At 40.7% G+C, this 20274-nt stretch overlaps 1 protein-coding gene across 6 annotated transcripts in view; it reads right to left on the minus strand.

The window, feature by feature from the left end:
* SEPTIN2 (septin 2) overlaps positions 1–19901 on the minus strand; it is an 877282-nt gene extending 857381 nt beyond the window's left edge. For 4 of the 6 annotated variants that reach the window (XM_069213640.1, XM_069213637.1, XM_069213642.1 and 1 more), the window contains exon 1: positions 19547–19819. The gene's annotated coding sequence lies outside the window, so the exon portion shown is untranslated. Of the gene's footprint in view, positions 1–19546 lie in introns of all 6 variants that reach the window. The other 2 variants (XM_069213638.1, XM_069213641.1) reach the window with 2 other exon arrangements.
* Positions 19902–20274: the final 373 nt, after the last annotated feature.

Below are 20274 nucleotides of genomic sequence, written 5' to 3' on the forward strand. Positions count from 1 at the left end.
TGATACTTTAATAGAGGTGTATGTAGGTAAGGTTAAAACTTATGTTCAGGACTCAGTTGAGGCACTAGTTACAGGCAATCAAGTGGAGGTACTGTTTTTTTTTTTTTTTTTTTTTTTTTTTTTTTTTTTTAAATCAGGACAGGTGGGGAAACACTGGGTGGTAAGAATTTTGTGGATCCCAGCATATTCCTGTAGTTTGTGTGACAGAAATGCAAGGAAAATTGTTTTTTTATTAAAATTTCACCTTTGCAGGGTATTCTGGGTAAGAAAACTTTAGGGAATCCACACAAGTCGCACTTCTGTGGACTTTCAGGATGCCTTATTTCCAGAAATGTCTGGGTTTGGTAGGTTTCCCTATAAGGCCGCTGAGCCCAGGACCAAAAACGCAGGTGCCTGCCTTACAAAACCAGGTTGTTTTGCTATAGATAATTTTGATGTCTCCACAATACGATTTGGGCGGTGGAAATTCTGGATTAACTAAATTGGGAAGATCCCAAGAGGACTCTTTTTGTGCTGGCTTCCGCATGCACCTGCTCTCTGGGTTGGGCTAACCCGATATTGGCCCGTTGCACATAATGTGCTTGAGAAGGGACAGCAGGACTGTCCTCATCACCTCCCTCAATCAATGGAAGAGGAGTTATCAAATGGGACTCGTCCGACTGAAAAATCACTCCGAGGGTTTGGGCCATTGTCCTATCCTTCAAAGGCGGTCACAGTATCCGGCTCAGTCTCTGATCCTATGTCAGAGCTGACCTCAATAACCTGAGTGAGGGTTTGAGCAGCAGTCATCCAACGAGATGCCATCTCTGCTACTAGCTAAACTGTTGTTCTAAAACACTAGCCTACGTAGACAGTCACAAAATTGCGTGTGTGTGTGTGTGTGTGTTATGTGCAACAGTAGAGGTCACCTTACCTTCACTTCTTCCCTCAATTTAGCACATTCTTTCAAGCCAATCACAAAAAAAAAAGACACACTATTACTTCACCTTGTTACAAACCAATCGTCACAGTCTTTAGCGCCTCTAGCACCCAGTCCAACAATTGGTGCTCCCACTCCCATGACCACTTCCTCGGATTTCCTTATTAACACCCAGAAAAAGTGCCCTTCATCTCTCCATAGCCCCCCCTCGCACATACATTTCATTTGCATTATAGCGCAGGTAATGGCTTACTTTACTAATGTGCTCAGCTATTTAAATAAAATACAGATGTGATCTTTGCAGTAGGCATATAAACCTTCTGCGCTACTTTATGGCATCAAAACTGCACCTAGACAAAAGTCTGACCCTTTTGTAGCAAAAACAAAATCACAAGACTTAATTTGTTGCTGCCTAAAAGCTACAGTTGAAACGCATCAGTTGAAGTATGTGCATTGCTTTGAAGACACAAGCTGCAACTGCAAGGCAACTGGTGGCATATATATATATATATATATATATATATATATATATATATATATATATAATAACTTTTATATGTGGATTTCCTGCAGGCCGATCACAGCGTGCAAGCTATTAAAAGACATGTTAAGTATCAGTGCACAGGCAGTGACTTGCTCAAGCAGTGGGCCTAATACCCAAGTGTTGAGACTATTTACATGTAAAGTAGCAATTGCCGGCCATCAAGACTACGTACAGCAATTTCAGTCTCAACAGGAAGATAGTTTCAAGGAAAAACAAAATTCGACTGCCCTCCTTTTGTTAGGAAAAAATAAACTGGCTGTGAATACCGCAGTGATTTAGATTCCTTGGGCAATGAGCATGATGTGCTTGCTGATATGCCATTTGTTAACCAAGTGTTTTGTTTTTTACTCCAAATTATTGAGGGGTGAGACATGGAAGAGAGACCTGGCGTTAACTGTTCCCAGTTGGTGGAAATGGAATGATCACCAGTTACGATGGTCCATTTTTTGCTAACGGTGTGAAGAGTTATTATGAAATTTTGTAGCGGTTCCTTTTCTACCAAACAGCAACTTCATAATTATGTTCTTCAAGCATTTTTCCCATAAACAAAGAACCAGAGAGGCATGTTATTACAGGGCTGGAACAACCAACAAACTGAGGCTACAGCCCCAAGTTGAGAAAGTAAATTATGAAACCCTCAACATCTCAGTCAAGGTACAGGCATTTTCCACCAAAACTGATGCACGCTGTAATGGATGCATTTATGAGATGGTATAAAACTCTTCAGAATGCAAACCCTGTAATCCAGCTCTACAAAATGAGCACATAATGGCTTCACCTAACCAGGGATTCTATCAGACTGCCTAGAGGGACCCAACTCAGAGGAACAATTTTGATCCGCTATCAAAATCAGCATTAACAATAAGGCCCTAGGACAAGATTGATTTCTATCTTTCTTTTATAAAGCATTTAGCGTTATTGTAACCAAACATAGATAAAGAAGTTCTATCCCCTTCCTGGAAACCCCATACATCACAGTAAGCAATCTGCTTTGCCCACAAATGAGTTCAACTGTCAGGTTGCCTTCTGAATTGTAATGTGAAAAGCATCAGCAACATTCTCATAACTAGGCCATCGCTGGTGCTTCCATTCTAAGAAGGGTTTATTTTAAAAAATTTAATTAAATTTAAAAAAAAAAAAAAAAAAACAACGCAAACAGGTGATCACACCAGATTGGCATATAACAGGAGTGTCAAGGCTATTCAGGGTGACAGTCAAATGATCCTTCTCTCACTCAAAGCAGAGAAGATACTTAACAGAGAAGCTTCATTTTCCAACTCACAAAAACCCCACAAACCGAGGACAGAGGATTACATTCATAAATGCTAACTTTCAACTTCCATCTAAAAGACTGAAAAAAAAGACTTTCATAACCAATAATCAAGTTCAGAGAGGCGACACACAGCTCCCAACAACCTAGTGCACTTGGGTATTTTTCTTCTATATAGAATCCGTCAAACACAAAATAATGAAGAACCTTAACATCAGAGGGCTCTCCACACACTCTGAGGTCAAACCAAACTGGCTCCATTCTCTGGCAGTTTTTATTTTCCGGCTGAATCAGTGCCGTCAGTTCCAACCTTTTTGGATGAGAAGCCATGTTGCCTGATGTTGACTAAGTGAGACATGCTTCTCTAGAGCTCCGTACCATGCCAACCTGCATTGCACAATATCGTCCTCATTAGTAGGTTCCCTGTTATCCGGCAAAACAAGATCCTGCTGGGTACTAAAAGGGCTGAGGTAGCAGAAATCCCTCCCTTCCAGAGTGAATGACTGCAGGAGAAGGTGGATGGGTCTTGCAACAACATTGTGGCTAAAATGAATTAGGCCATCAAGCCCCACAACAAATGGGAGGAAGCTGACAAAGACATAGCAAGCTCAACTTAGACCCTTTGGGTCTCCTAGAGAATAGTGCCTTGACGCCACAGATGAATACTGAAAACCCTAAAAGGTTGGGCTTGTGTCACTCCCATGCGTACCTGAGAAGCCAAAGATGGTTCAGGCCCGGGATACACACAAAACCAGACATGTTTGCCCTGGTGGAACACAAGCTGTGTACTGCAGAGAGCAGCACTCCCATACTCCAAATATTGATTGTAAAAGGCGAGTGTAAACTGTCTGCTTCCATAAACCCTGGTAGGGAGCTATTTAATCAGAAGCTTGGCGCACCTGATGGATAGATGTCTGGATGGCACAGGTAGCCACTGCAGCATGCCACGCAGGAGTAGGAGGTTGAAAGAACTAAAAATCAAGTGTGTGCAAAAAAGTGCACCCCAGGTACTGTAGAGCTGAATGGTAGAGGAAACACCCTATATTCCAGAGTCTTTAGATAACTGTTGGGGCAGGAGGGTTTGAGAGAGAGCAAGAACTACTCGAGGAGGAGGAAAATGGAGCCTGTGGTCCAAGATGAGGCAGCAAAACCATTTCCCTGTATTAAAATGTAGAGAATATATATATATATATATATATATATATATATATATATATATATATATATTTATTTTTTATTTTTTTATTAACATAACCCTGTGAAGGTACCTAAACTAAAGCACCATGCTCTAGGAGGCAGGAGTAACTTCCCGGGGGCTCTTCTGAACCTAAAAGACCTATCTGGAGACTTGAGTCTGAATAAAACTGTGACAGTCATACAGATATGCTGCAGTGCTAAAACAATGCCAACGAGCCCTACTGTGCCTCCTCTCAACAGCATATGAGCCACACGTAGCCCAACAAGGGTATAACAAGTACTGGCAAAGTCAATAGGTCTTGCCTATGCAAAAGCTATTGGCGATATAATTTAGCCATGTTGTACACCAGCTTGGCTACAGTTCAGCATGGCTAAAAGTGCCGTAGAGTGTCATAAACTTGAGTGTTATCAACCAGAGTAGGGTGTTATGGAGTGGCATGGTGTTTAGTGCCATGGAGTGGAATGGCATGCAGTCACATAGAGTGGAGTAGCACAGTGTTGTGGAGTATCGTGGAGGTGTATAGTGTTGTAGAGTGGAAGGGCACAGTGTTATACAATTGAGTGGCGTAGGGTGTCAGAGTTGCTGAGTGGTATACAGCTCAGAGGGTGTTACGTAGAGTGCTGTAGAGCTGAGTAGTGTTGAGTAGATTATCGTAAAGTGAAGTGGCACAGAATGGATTAAGGTAGTAGAGTGGAACAGTATTCACTGGTAGAGAGTAAAGTACAGTGTCAGAGCAGATTAGCATAGAATGTCAGAGTGACAAAGTGGAGTACTGGAGTAGCCTAATGTGGAGTAGTGTGTAGAATAGAGAGGAGTAAAATGGCATGGAGTGGCAGAGGGTGTTGTGTAAAGCATAGTAGATTGGAGGAGTGGAATAGAGCAGAGTAGTGTGTCAGATTGAAATAGAGTTTAATGGAGTAGAAAGCCAGAGTAGAGTGGCCTAAAGTGAAATGGCAAAGTATAGTGGGGCAGAGTAGACTGGAATACAGTGTAGTGGCTTAGACAGCATTGGTTTTGAGTAAAGTGGTGTAAAGCACAGTGGCGTAGTTAGTAGAGTGGCATAGAGTAGTGGTGTACAGTAGAGTGGCGTAAAGTGCAATGGCATAGAGCAGAATGGTAGAGGATGGTGTAGATTGGCTGTGATGATATCGGTTATCTGACCCCGGACTCCATATTGTGCTTAGCTTCAAACGCTGTCACATTGGTGGTGCAGGTATTTTTCAGCTCCCAGCCTGTTGACATATTTTCGCTTTTCTCACCAGAGAAGGGAACATAATATGGGGGAAAGAAACCTAATAATAATGTACCAGGCTGAAAATGATTATGGTAGAGAAGGGTACAGCTCGGTCTTGGAAATACACAGAGATCTGACCTGGTATTGCCAGCACTTGAATTTCACAACTTACTGTTACTTTTGAGTAACAGCTACATATACATAATAATTGTATTGAACCTACTGAAAATCAAGCTTTAGAAGTCAGAAAACACATAGCATTTATACTGCAGGTCAGTGAAAGCACACTAGTGGAACTGTAATAGAGCAACTTGGTGAGAAAAGAACAGATTACATATCTGAAAACGACCAGTATATCAGGGGCTGTCAAAACACATTTATTGAAAGTAGGAAATGTACAGGAATCAGGGGGTTAATGGGCCTCAGCTGTGGGGGTTGGGATCATTTACCATTTATGTCCTGGGTGTCATCATACTATGGTGCTGCCACCTGGGCCAAACACACCCCTACCACGCTCGACTTCCAAGGTAGCGGGCAGTCTATGGCATCTCAGGCATTCAGTGAGAGTAGAAACTCAGAACTCAACAATCACACAATAGCCACAATAAGTATTTGTCCTGCCCAGTGATTTTCTTTTAGAGAAACAGAGGCTTTAATCACACCAAAATGCACTATGGTACATAGCAAGCAAGCGGCACTACTGCGATGAACACTACGGGATTCACTACACAGTCAAACAAAGTTGTCAATGAAGCACTCTTGCAGGTTCACTAAGGCTAGATTGGAGTTTTTCTTCCTGTAGTCTGCCGTAGGTTGGTACATACTCTTAACTAGACAGTTCTGACACGAGTTTCATGTATGGCTCAAAGTCCTACCAAGCAGATCTTGCTAGGCAGTTTACAGGTAATGTGTCTCAAGTGACTTACTTGATCACTCAAGCATGTATATGTAGTTAATCTCTGAACAAAGAGAGCAATCACATTGCAGGTGAACGTGGATTGTCTCAGGAGCCCCCTCCTGCGCCATGGGTGAAATGATGACTGGTTCAGCAGCTACATGATTCCAGCACTTGTGACAAGTAATCCATGCACGTCGGTCCAGGGGGTACTCAAGTACTACAAAAGGTACAGTGAACACAAGTTCTCCTTCTTCCTCTATGATGGTCACAGACACTGGTGGTCGGGTACATCTTTGCTGACAAACACGATCTTTACTGTCCAGTTAAGCTGGGAACCCCTTAAGTTAATAAATGTTAGCTTCAGACACGCCTAGCAAACTGGTTATTCTGGGCTTCTCCTCTGTACTGAGCAGTTGAATATCCTGGAAGACAGAGCTGTCCTCCTGATCTCTCAGTAGGGAGGCAGATTTCCAAGTCTCAGGCAGAGCAACAGCATGTCCAGGAGGATGTGCAGTTTCAGGCAACGTCCATCAATCTCTGGGAAAGAGGCTGCTAGCAATCCCAGCCACATATTAGAGCAGTTTTTTTTTAGCAATCCATTGAGTACCCCTACTCTTCGTGAATAAAGCAGGTTGGAACTGGAACTAAGTAGGTAGGTCTGGGACACACTTTTAGATGGAGTTTCCAGGCACAGAATATGGATCCACTGTCTACAGCTCAGGAATCGGCTTTGTTGTGGGCAGGATTCCTTTTTGCAGCTTTATCTTCTTTCTGTCCTCCCGACATTTCTTTTTGAAAGGTGATAGTTCTCACAGGACGTAACGATGATGCTGGCTTCAAAACAAATAAAAATACACCCATTCTACAAGTACAATGAGTGTAATTCTCTGTACCCGGCTGTTAGCATTCCTGGATGCATCACTCAAGCTAACACAAAGACCTACAGACAGCCCCCAGAAACGTCTGTCCTATTAACATCTTAATTGACAGATTCAACCCCAATTCCCCACCATCAAAAAAATGGCAATGTTCAAGAAGGCTTTATCAGCAACCCTTCACTATATATTTCAGACTAAACTTCTAAGGGGAGGCCTATCACCATATTACTACACGTCAGCGTCTGCTACACAAACCTCCAGCTCAGAAACTTAAGCAATACACTTCCATTATCTGAGGGTGCAGCTTCAACACCTCCATCTTGTGCCATCTGAAAACTAATGGCAATCCAAACTGTATCCCACTGTCTTGTAGCATGCATACACTACTTACCACCCAGGGAGTCCTGCTAGGGCGGACACCATACACACACACACACACACACACACACACACACACACACCATCCTAGGGTTTGGGCAGGACACACGAGTGCAACTACACAAGCAGGTCAGTGGGAAATGCTCAGAGTTCAGGAAAACTAAACCAAACACTATCACCAAACTAAAGATTCAAAAACTGTATACTGTCATCACTGCTCACTGTGCATGTCCCATGATTACAAACATTACTCTTGTGTCACCAAAGAGGTACACTTTTGATGCTCCCCGCTCAACTTCAGAGACAGGCCCAGGGTTCAGCATGCACACAGGACTGCATGGGTGCTGACCATAATGACTCTCAGGAAACTAGATTCACCTGCAATTAGTTTAATTCAGGGCAGGAGTGGCACATCTATGTACTATGCAGGGTATACTTCTGGCACAACAAGAGTTGCAAATTTAACAAATAAATCGTAGTGCAAACAGGTCCAATTTTGATGTGAAGAACAGTAACAGAGGAAACAGCAAGTGCCTGATGGACCAGGAACACAGGATAAGAAAATAGATTAAACACTTCATGGGTCATTAGCTACATACCTCAAAAAGGAGGATGCAACAAAGGGTTTTATGCAGGATCATGTAGATATTTATGAATGTTTTATGCTGGGTTGTGGAATTTAGAAAAATATATACTTGCCCATGGGACAGGTTGCTTCATAAACTACCTTGTCCTGTAAAACAATCTACTTGCCCCTTTGGTGCCTTGTAGCGCGGTGACAAATTATAGCAGCAATCTCATTAATAAGAGCTCTGACAATAGTATCTGAGATTATGCCAGTGCTAATACAATAGTAGGACTTTAATACTAGCCATTTCCTTATTTTGCCACTTTTCTGCAGAGCTACATCCTGGGGCTGGAGTCAGTGGTAAGCAGTTTTTCCAAAATTTGGAACGCCCTTACCTACTAACTTGCTTTTTTGGAAATTCACTCCATGGGTGGGGAAAAAAAGCAGTTGGAAGGAAAGGGAAGGTATACATGCTCAATAGATTTTTGCATTAGTAAACCTACACATGCATATTTGCTTGTGCAATCAGCAGTCCTCATTTTCATATACAAGGACTGCGTTGCAAGAGTGAAAAGAGGACTGCGGTTTGGCGGCCATCTTGAACGATGCAAGACTGCAGTCTGTCGTCTTTTTCCATAACCGGTTACCAGGACATGGCGGAAGTTCTGGGTTTTTGGTGTCCACCCACACCTTTCTTTAAAAACTGCATTGTAACCTCGACCAGTGCGCACACGAGCAGCAAAACGGGTGGCTCGCGGCCAGGCCCGTTACGCTTTATACACATCGGTCTTAATTACGTGACCTCCGGCCTCTTGACTACCTGTTTAATGATTATTATTTTTTCTATTTCACACAGGTAAGGGCAACACTTTGCCGGCTTAAATATTCTTGTTACTTTACTTTGGGAGTTATTTACCGTCCCATTATTCTTGTTTTTTCCACATTACGAGTAGTTTCTGACTTTCTGACTACATAGTAAGTCAATTATTATTTCGATTTTTTTTTCCCCACCAGGCTCACTATGTGCCTTGTGTGTTAGTTACACTTTGTACAATCACCTTTGCTTCATCGGGAAGACATTTTTGGTACGGGTTTTTCGACTTACTGACATTACTATCACCAACCATCTATTATCTTTTGCATCTATATGAATCTTTACCTTGGCAGAGGAACTCTCGGTTCTTAATATTCTCTGTGTACTTACTTTTCACAATGAATTAGTTCTATCACGTTTTACGCACGGAATTTCCCCTAACCTATATAGAATTCACGATGCACCTTTTGGATCCCTTTTGCCGGTTCTTCTCACTATGTATAACTTTACTATTTGATTTACACCAATCTAATATTTGACACTTTGCATCACACTACTGACCTAGTATCATATAATGTTGAGTTACCAATATGTAAAATAGCACTTTATATACATATACCATGTGTTTCTGTGACATATTGATATTGTTATATTATCTTTTTATTTTTTTCTCATGATTATATGTTAATTTGCAGCCCTGAGGAAGCCTATTTGTATGGGGCGAAACGCGTTGGCAGCTTTTTCCTTTTGTATTCCATGTTACGTCAGAAATAAAACACCGTCTGAAGGCGACAGAGAAGCTTCGTATTATTTTAATTTCTACAGTTATTGGACTTACCTGGCCTACTGTGGCTGCTGTACGTCGTGGAGTGGTGCACCCCCTACATTTATTAGCATTGTTAGGGCCCTATTTGCCCCTTTGGCTCTTCTTTGCAGCAGGGGCCTGGGTTGAGCTGCACACCAACCTTTTCAAATAACTATTGTTTTTTACTGGGTATATATCAGGATTGATGCGTGTTCTTTAGGCCTGCTGCATCCTGTTATTATTTACTTCTATAAATACCTGAGTTCTTGAAATACGTTAATCTGCACTAATACACAGGTAGTATACCATGGGTTTATTTTTGTGACTTTAAGAACTGGGCACCTTAAATTAGGTGTGACATTAACCAAGACATTTTGTTTTTATTTAAAATTCTCTCTCTCTCTCTATCCGTCTATTGGCTGATTTCACTGTGAGTGATATCAATCTACTTATTCACAAAGAGCATAGCAGCACACAATTCTGTTCAGTGGCAGGAACAACAGTGTTAATGTGTGTTTTTTGAGACCAAACAATGTTTTTGCTTTTTGCCATTATGTATTTGTTACAGTAGTGAGGGCTTGTTAAAAGTAGAGAGACACTGACAAAACCAAAACACGGACCACCAATGTCGGTCCTATTGGCTTGTTAATGCTTTTTTTTTTTTTTTCCCCAAAGTTCCCCATAATCTTGTAGAAACCGGGTACACAGATTTTCTATACAAACAAGAGTCGTAGCACTCGTGGTATAAAAACAGAGTTAGAAGTTGTTCGTATGTCCAGTCTTCTTCGTAAATTATCAACCAAACTTGTGTTTATATCACAGTCCAAGTTTTATTAGTACTGTTCAGAAATCCTCCACAAGAACAGCCTATTTAAAATGTTGAGATATCATCCATAAGAACAGCCAACACGTGTTTCATCCTCTGAGAAGTATCTCTCATTGAGGACTTCATCAGGGCTGAAATAAAATAAAATAAAGTAGTATCTATGTATATGTTGTGCAATAAAAATAAGAGCAGAAAAAATGGACCAAATTCAAAATGTGACAATAGTGTGGTATGCAAATACATGCTATATTGTGACTAGTGTGATAGTCATTAGATAAAGGAAACACACAAGCTAACAAAACAACCCAATTACTAATAACCTTGAATCCAATGTAAAAACTTCCCGATCCGTGATCAAAATTAAGGTCTAAAAGCTTGACAAAACATGTCTAAAGATCAGAGTGCCCAGAGATCATTCTCAGAATAAGTGCACAAAACTATAGACAATCAAAGTGAGGGTAGTCCATGTGACTAAAGTAAGAAAGGGATCCCGATTTGTGTAAAGTACCGTTACTTAGAGGTTTACCGCTATGATCAAAAATATCCAGGAAATATTCTTAAATAAACAATGTGGGGCGAGAAAAAACCTCCACTAACCTTACTGTACTTCATATAATCAAAATAATCATATCGTTCAGTAGTCTTCGAATATTATCTATGATGAGATTAAAACATAAGAAAGCAGTAATGCGGTCAGCCCTTGCATCTTGTAATTAACTAACAATTAGAACTAAACTTCTAACCGCTGATAAGGAAATTTTATGTAAATATTCAGAACCAGTGAATATACAAAATCTCACCCCCGTCAGAATGTAGACTAACTAAATAAAGGAAAAAAGAGAGGAACGCCGCGCGGTCTCATTCACCCGCAGCGTTCCCGAATCTAGTGGCCGCAGTGTATCTGAGCGTCCGGAAACCGGACGTCAGATAAAACGCCTGATCGCACTAATTGTGGAAATAGAAAAAAGACTAATACTAAGCAGAAACGGACGCCATCTTGGAGTGTCTCCGTTAATATGCAAGGAGACAAGCTTAATATTCCTAATATATCTACCAAGTCTCTAAATAATAATGTCAAGGTCACCATATATTGGCGCCATATCAGAATATCTCAAATTGGACGATCTGCCAAATATATTAATAAGCTCAGTCATCTAGATAGTCTATAATAGCAATGAACAAATGGGGCAATAGTTAGTAGGTACCAATGCAAGGTTGACAAGTCCTTATGAATACGGAAAATTTGTTGTAAGTAAACCTCTGAGTAATTACTGACCTGCCCATAAGAGAAATACCCAGTGTCAAGAGAGTAGGAGACAACAGTAAGAGGCTTGTTAGAAAAACATTTTACCAGAAATTGTCAATATCTATACATACTGATGTGTGTCACATTGTAAACATCCATAGCCTCTAATAGGGCAGCAAAATAGTGTCAATATATATTTAGTGAGTCACATGGTTAGTATATCCTCCAAATGCTCTCAGTTTCAATCCATTAAAAATGTATATTCGAACATCCATAGCATATAATAAGGCAACAAATAGTGTCAATAGAAATTCAGGGACAGTCACATTGTTAGTCCATCTTCCAAAATGCTATCAATCTTAATCCATTAATTACTGATAATCTAACATAATGTTGAGTATATACACAAGCAACTGCGTACAAAATAACTGTGAGTAAGTGATCAGCACATAGATAGCAGCATAATGTTATTACAACACAGAATGAGAAAACAAGCATCGACATGGTATTTAGTTAGTGTAAATAACACTTAGAAAATGAATTGAGGACAAAAAGTTAGTCCCCTAAGTAGTATTCCATCTCAAAGTTGGTATTCAAGCCATCCTCCACAGCTCTAAGTTTTAAAATCCAATAGCATTCCCTCCTCCTGAGTGCTAGCTCTCTGTTACCCCCTCTAGGGTCTATTTTGATGTGATCGAACCCAAAAAATTTGAATCCACAGGAGTCATTGCGTTTAGGGCAATGTCGCTTGTGATTCACTATGGGGTATCTCCCATCATCTTGCCTAAGGGCTCTGAAATGTTCACTTGCCCTGATTCTGAGTGGTCTGATAGTACTGCCTATATAATATAGGCCACAGTTACATAAGATCATATATACAACGAAGTTGCTGTCACATGTGATACTGCAGTTGATATTATAAAGAACCTGAGTAGAGCTCCTAAATGTGGTGATACCCGATTTGGCCCATCTGCACATGCCACTATGTCCACATTTAAAGAAACCCTTACTTCGGTTGCTCAGCCAGTTGCCTGGGTTCTGTTTATTGCGAAAGCTAGGGCATAGAATATTTTTGAGAGTTTTGCCTCTTCTAAATGTAAAAATAGGGGTTCTGGGGATTACTTCTTTCAAATTAGGATCGGCTTTGAGAATGCCCCAATGTTTGTTCATACATTTCTTGAGCAGCGTCGCTGACTCTGTATAGTTGACTATACATCTAATGGTATTGTCTTTGGATTGAGGTTTGTGACACAATGTGTCCGATCTTTTAAGACGCATCGCCCTGGTGCGAGCATTTTTAATCACATTGGGAGAATACCCCTGTGCCTTAAATCTGTTGCTCATATCCTCGATGCATCTATCAAAATCTTCTTCCAGGCTACAATTGCGTCTTGCCCTCACCATCTCACCGTAAGGTATTGAGTTAATTTGGTGAATAGAATGTGCACTATTAGCATGTAAGATGGCGTTACACGAAGTACCTTTCCTGTATAGACGACTCTCTATTTTGTTGTCCTTAACAAATAGTTCCACATCTAGGAATGCAATATTAGATGTACTCTGTTCGGATGTGAAATGAATGTTAAAATCGTTGTTGTTAAGTTATTTTACAAATTCGTTTAGTTTTTGTTGATCCCCAGTCCAGATCATCAAGCAATCGTCGATATATCTGCCCCAATAAAGTATGTCTGTCATCCAAGTACTCCCTTCTTTGCTCCAGATCTTATTCTGCTCGAAATGTCCCACAAAGAGATTCGCATAAGCTGGCGAGAATTTAGACCCCATGGCCACGCCTTGTCTCTGGCGGTACCAGTCATTTTTAAAAAGAAAAACATTGTCATTCAAAATCAAATCAACCATATAGACCAACATAGTCGTGTGGTCATATAGTCTTGCGGGTCTTTTGTATAAAAAATGGCACAACGCCTCCTTTCCTTGTTCATGATTAATGCTGGTGTAAAGAGAGGTAACATCTAGTGTAACTAAGATCATACCTGGTTCCCATGTCATGTCCGTTAATATACTAAGTATGTGCTTAGTATCTTTAATGTAAGATGGTAGGTTGATTACAAATGGTTGTAAGAATATGTCAACATATTCAGAGAGCCTCTCTGTGGGACCTCCTATGCCTGATACAATAGGCCTGCCTGGAGGGGATGTAGGGTTCTTGTGTATTTTAGGCAGTATGTAAATGCAGGGATTCTTGGGTCTGTGAACACGTAGGTACATATACTCCTCTTCCTTTAGGAGAGACTGATTAAAGCACTGTAGTAAGAATTTGTTAATCTTGTTAGACAGTGCGGGTATGGGGTCTGACCGAATCTTCTCATAGCAAGTAATGTCTCCCAATAGTCTAAGGATTGCAAAAAGCAAAAACATTGTTTGGTCTCAAAAAACACACATTAACACTGTTGTTCCTGCCACTGAACAGAATTGTGTGCTGCTATGCTCTTTGTGAATAAGTAGATTGATATCACTCACAGTGAAATCAGCCAATAGACGGATAGAGAGAGAGAATTTTAAATAAAAACAAAATGTCTTGGTTAATGTCACACCTAATTTAAGGTGCCCAGTTCTTAAAGAAAGTCACAAAAATAAACCCATGGTATACACCTGTGTATTAGTGCAGATTAACGTATTTCAAGAACTCAGGTATTTATAGAAGTAAATAATAACAGGATGCAGCAGGCCTAAAGAACACGCATCAATCCTGATATATACCCAGTAAAAAACAATAGTTATTTGAAAAGGTTGGTGTGCAGCTCAACCCAGGCCCCTGCTGCAAAGAAGAGCCAAAGGGGCAAATAGGGCCCTAACAATGCTAATAAATGTAGGGGGTGCACCACTCCACGACGTACAGCAGCCACAGTAGGCCAGGTAAGTCCAATAACTGTAGAAATTAAAATAATACGAAGCTTCTCTGTCGCCTTCAGACGGTGTTTTATTTCTGACGTAATATGGAATACAAAAGGAAAAAGCCACCAACGCGTTTCGCCCCATACAAATAGGCTTCCTCAGGGCTGCAAATTAACATATAATCATGAGAAAAAAATAATATAACAATATCAATATGTCACAGAAACACATGGTATATGTATATAAAGTGCTATTTTACATATTGGTAACTCAACATTATATGATACTAGGTCAGTAGTGTGATGCAAAGTGTCAAATATTAGATTGGTGTAAATCAAATAGTAAAGTTATACATAGTGAGAAGAACCGGCAAAAGGGATCCAAAAGGTGCATCGTGAATTCTATATAGGTTAGGGGAAATTCCGTGCGTAAAACGTGATAGAACTAATTCATCGTGAAAAGTAAGTACACAGAGAATATTAAGAACCGAGAGTTCCTCTGCCAAGGAAAAGATTCATATAGATGCAAAAGATAATAGATGGTGATAGTAATGTCAGTAAGTCGAAAAACCCGTACCAAAAATGTCTTCCCGATGAAGCAAAGGTGATTGTACAAAGTGTAACTAACACACAAGGCATATAGTGAGCCTGGTGGGGAAAAAAAAAATCGAAATAATAATTGACTTACTATGTAGTCAGAAAGTCAGAAACTACTCGTAATGTGGAAAAAACAAGAATAATGGGACGGTAAATAACTCCCAAAGTAAAGTAACAAGAATATTTAAGCCGGCAAAGTGTTGCCCTTACCTGTGTGAAATAGAAAAAATAATAATCATTAAACAGGTAGTCAAGAGGCCGGAGGTCACGTAATTAAGACCGATGTGTATAAAGCGTAACGGGCCTGGCCGCGAGCCGCCCGTTTTGCTGCTCGTGTGCGCACTGGTCGAGGTTACAATGCAGTTTTTAAAGAAAGGCGTGGGTGGACACCAAAAACCCAGAACTTCCGCCATGTCCTGGTAACCGGTTATGGAAAAAGACGACAGACTGCAGTCTTGCATCGTTAAAGATGGCCGCCAAACCGCAGTCCTCTTTTCACTCTTGCAACGCAGTCCTTGTATATGAAAATGAGGACTGCTGATTGCACAAGCAAATATGCATGTGTAGGTTTACTAGGCCAGGTATGTGCTGCAGGAGGGTGGGCCTACTTGTACCAAGGACAAAGTAAACATGAATTCTTGTTGTCCTTGACCTCAAACAATATGTCCTGGTCGTCGGGCTATAGGAATTCCACACCCCTGATTTAAAAGCAGCAAAGGAGGGCCTAGTGATTGCTCTCTTTACAGAGGTGACAATGTGGCACATGTAGTGTAAACATTTCTTCATATTCCATAAAGTTGGGGAGTGCATTTGTCTAATGCAGTAAAGACAACTCTTAAATACTTATATGTAATTCAAATAGAGTGTAAAGAAAGTTTAGATTGCTTTACATGTCTCTATTATGGTCGTGTTCAAGTCCCAAACACTGACATTGTACACGAATCACAGATATGTTGCAACCATTTTAAAAAGGTCAAACATTTAAATACCTGAACTCAATCATAGGACGAAATTCACACAATAAATATGAAATGTACCATTCCACTCAGTAAGATTGCTTTATTCAGGGCTTTAAGTGGGCCAGTACTCACAGACACTGAGAACCGGCATTTCTTATTTTCCTGTGTTAGTACCGACTCTTCTCCACCACCAAGGAAAGTACCGGTACTCACGAAAGGTAGGCTCATTGCTGGTAGTGCAGCTGAGCGCACCGCTGTCAGAGTAGACCATGACTGTTTGACACTGACAACCAAAGCAACTCTAGCCCTGTGCTGAGTCCCTGCTGCACCATTCCACAGCAGCTCGTTTACATTATGATGAAGGATGTCCGAGTGTTGAGAGTTTAAACACACACATGCTGTTTTTAACTAACTTGGCCCATTCAGGCCCTGCACTGTCAATCACATCAACACTAGTGTGTGCATTTGTGAACACATTGAAACCCAGGCATCAAGCTAAGATGGGAATTAAGAAATATTACAGGGTGGGGGGCGGGGGGGAATGAGTTAAAATGTCTTTATTCCTTTGGCGGCCTTTTTGATGATGTGTCTGCTTGTGCGAGTGTTTAACTGCTTGTCTTTGCGTCTGCATTTATATAGAGCTTACTCCCCCTGATGAGGTGCTGTGTGTGCAAATGAGTAAGTGAGAGAATCTGAAAACTAGCGAGCATTTTTTTTTTTTGTTTTTTTTTTTTTAACGTCTCTAAAGTGCTTTAAGTGACCATGTTTGCTTGTTCCTCTGATGCACACACAAGAACAAGCCATTATTGTGCCCAATGCAAACAAATGACAGTTTGGAATCAAGAAGCTGTGCATATCATAAAACTAGAAAAATCTATATTACAAGAATTTTGGGGCTTCATTTTTTTTTTTTGTAACAAGGCAACCTATTTTTTCTGCTTTTTTGATACTTTTGACAAATGTTTTGGTATGTGCTGCAATTATTGTAGAAGTCATGTTAGACCTCCTATTCCAGTCTCTTGAACCAGATGCCAAAGGCACATGGGCCATTAACCCGATAGTACTAATAGTGCTGTTACCGATAGCTTCATTCAGGGCTCAAAGGCTTCTTTTCTTCTGGTTTAGGGTCTCTTCCTAGCAGGTCTTCACATCACTCTTTATAACATACATAAAGGTTGAAGAGTCAATTTATACAGAATGTACCCTTTCACACCTTTTTCACCTTGTGCAGCTACATCCAGTCTGGGTTTCTGGGCAAAGATCTGAAATGGCTAAGACACGATAAGAGAGGGCTGTGCCAAGACACCACATCACTGGCACAAGATAATATATTGGTGGTCCAGTATAACTCAATGCTGGCCAAAATCACAGCCATGACTCAAGACCAAACAATGACGGATTAAAATAACAGTGTTGATTGAGCCAAGTCCACAAGTTTATGACCAAAGACCACAAGAGATAGGTCAAAATCACATTAAATGCATTTGGCTGCGTAGTTTTGTCAACTGCTCATAGTAGCAGCTTAGATATTAATGACCATTTATGAACTGTGCCACATGTGCAGAAGAAATCTAAGCATACAGTAAATTTAAGACTACTAACAAGTGCAATCCAAGTACAAAATAGATATTAAACAGAATTTTCTTTGCATCATGCCCCAGCTCGCGTACCACTCACTAGCCAGGGTCAGATTGGAAAGGTGGGCAGCTAAGCATTGGGCGATGGGTCGTTGCTTCATTGTCACCTGTGGGCTGGTTTTTAGGGTCTCATACAACCAACTGGTCCACACAATCTTGCAGGCTATTGTAATGCGTGTTCATCCCAGCAAACACCCTCCCTCCACCGGCGTGAGGCTGTGGCCAGGTGCTGCTCTAGCATTTGGGCCATTCTCACTTTGCGACCCCCCCCATGTGTCCTGTCCAGCAGTAGAGTATTCCCATCAGCCCTTCCCGCCAGGCCACCAGATTCTGGTCATGGTTCATGAGGAAGGAGGGAGTATGCAGAGACGCTCCTATGGACCAGGTGTTTTGCCATGCTGGAGAAGGTTTGTGTCTGTATAGGGGTCTTTTCCCAGACAATAAAATAGGTTGCAAACCAGCCTCCTGTGATTGTGGGCAAATCACAATCTCCCAAGGTCTAAAATAAAAATACATTTGATCTTGTTAAGTATAACAAATGCACACGTAAATCGTTCCAGTGTCTTGGGGCTGAGCGGACTCTATATAAAACTACACAAACAACATAGCTATGTCTTTTTAACATGGCTTTTTTTCCCTTTTGACTAGGTTTAACTATCAGTCACCTTTAGAACACAATTTAATGTGCTTTTGCGTTACATATGCTTTCATAGGTCATACTGATCAGAAGAAAAAATACCAGCTTTGGACGATTTTCTTCATTTTTGCACCCGTCAGGACATTAAAATACTTGTCATGCTGGTAAATAACCGGCCCAGTGGCAGCCCTAGCCAGATCAGTGGTGGTGGTCCTTGGGCCATTTTATTTTCACCTCGCCTGCCTGGCCAAACTGCAGTTCTTCTAATATTTACCATTTGAATTGTTTCTATAGGCTTTAAAATGCTTAATTTAAACAAACGTTTATATAAAAATGAGTCTAATCAGATGACAATCCATTAAAGCAACGATCCGGGAATACGGGACCATTTTTTGGGAGTGCCCAGGCCTAACTGTAATCCAAATCCGACCCCGTCACTAGCCACAGCTCAAGCTGCTTTGATAAGTACCTGCACTTATTTTTCCACATTTAAATAACTGGTTTTACTCTACATATTAACTGGTTCTTGCTGCACAATTTTGGGCCGTTCACGGTTGCATAATTCCAATGATTATGATTAATATTAAAACGCCCCCACCATTCCCATCAGCCACGCCCCTTATGCTCTTCCTGTTTATTCTACTAATCAGTGAAATAGTCATAAAGCGCAAGAAACTTAAAATCGTTTTTTTTTTTTTTTATCTAAAACCAAAACCACTTTTAACGCCCAGAAAAACGGCATAAGCCGCCCAAAGCGTAGTAAAAAAAAACACCAAATAATAAAATTAAAAAATAAAAATAAAAAAACCACACAATTACCCTAACCTCTAGATCAGCTTCTAAATCCTCACCCTACTTCAAACCAACCATCTCGTCCCCTAAAAGAGCACAAGGCCACTAAACAGAAGACCGTCCAACTGAACTATTTTACACCACAACACTGCAGCCACAACCCCGCTAAATTCCAAAACAACTCAATTTGAACAAAATACCAGCCCCCTAAAAAGTCTTAAGTACATGCAAAATAATGGACGTAGAGTAATCACATCTAACATAAAACACACCCAACAATCGTCAAAACAGCGCCAGATCAATTTAACATGCCCAAATCTTGACGACTTTGAAAAAGGCCTCAAAACGCCCCTCCTTTTAAGTATTCTTAAGCATTAATAACACTGGTTCGTGAGCGCCGCTGCATTCTCGTAATAAAAAAACAAAAGGTTTTATCTCAGAGCCTCTACTTCTTGATGGGGGGCGCAAAGTTAAAATTATCACATACTTACTTAAAATAGTGCTGTGCTCAGGTAAAGCTAACGGAACAGCACTTAGCAGCAGATTAAAAAGATACCGGACCCGCCCCGGATATTAAACAGGGCTAAGAGCCAAAGCACAACCACCGGTCTCAGCGAGTCAGCTGGTGCGCTCTGCTTTCAGCAGCAACCAATCAAAGATCAGCTGTTCTTCGAACCTCGTCAATGTAGAATTGTTCGGGTCAAGTCTCAGAGATTCCTAAACTGCCAAGTAAATATTTTAACATTTACTTAAACTAAGCCTCATTTTACCCAGGGTTAAGACTCCATTTTCAAATTTCAAGACTCGGCAAAAAGCCATCTTCTCACGTGGAGCAACAGCCTTTTGATTTTTTTTTTTTTTTTTTTTTTTTTTTTTTAAAGAAAAAAAAAAAAACTAGAGTGCTAACTTTTTTCCCCTGAATGTGCCATCAGTGGGCGTCTTGAAGCTGAATCACAAATCATCGTTAAACTCTTTCAGGTGTCGATGCAGAAGGTTACATTATATGTCTGGGCCAGAAGGTAGGATTATGCCTTCTGGTCCTTAATTTGTATACTCAGCAGCTATTTAAACATTGATATTTACAGAGTAGTATCGTGAACATAAAACTACAAATCCCATGAAGCTTTAACTAAGTCACAGGGCGCATAGGTAAACAGCCAATCAGAATACATTGGCATGAATACATTTTGCCCCAGTCAATAAAACGACCTGTTTTCTT

The sequence above is a fragment of the Pleurodeles waltl genome, chromosome 11 (assembly GCF_031143425.1).
Source record: "Pleurodeles waltl isolate 20211129_DDA chromosome 11, aPleWal1.hap1.20221129, whole genome shotgun sequence".
In the NCBI taxonomy this organism is placed as follows: domain Eukaryota; kingdom Metazoa; phylum Chordata; class Amphibia; order Caudata; family Salamandridae; genus Pleurodeles; species Pleurodeles waltl.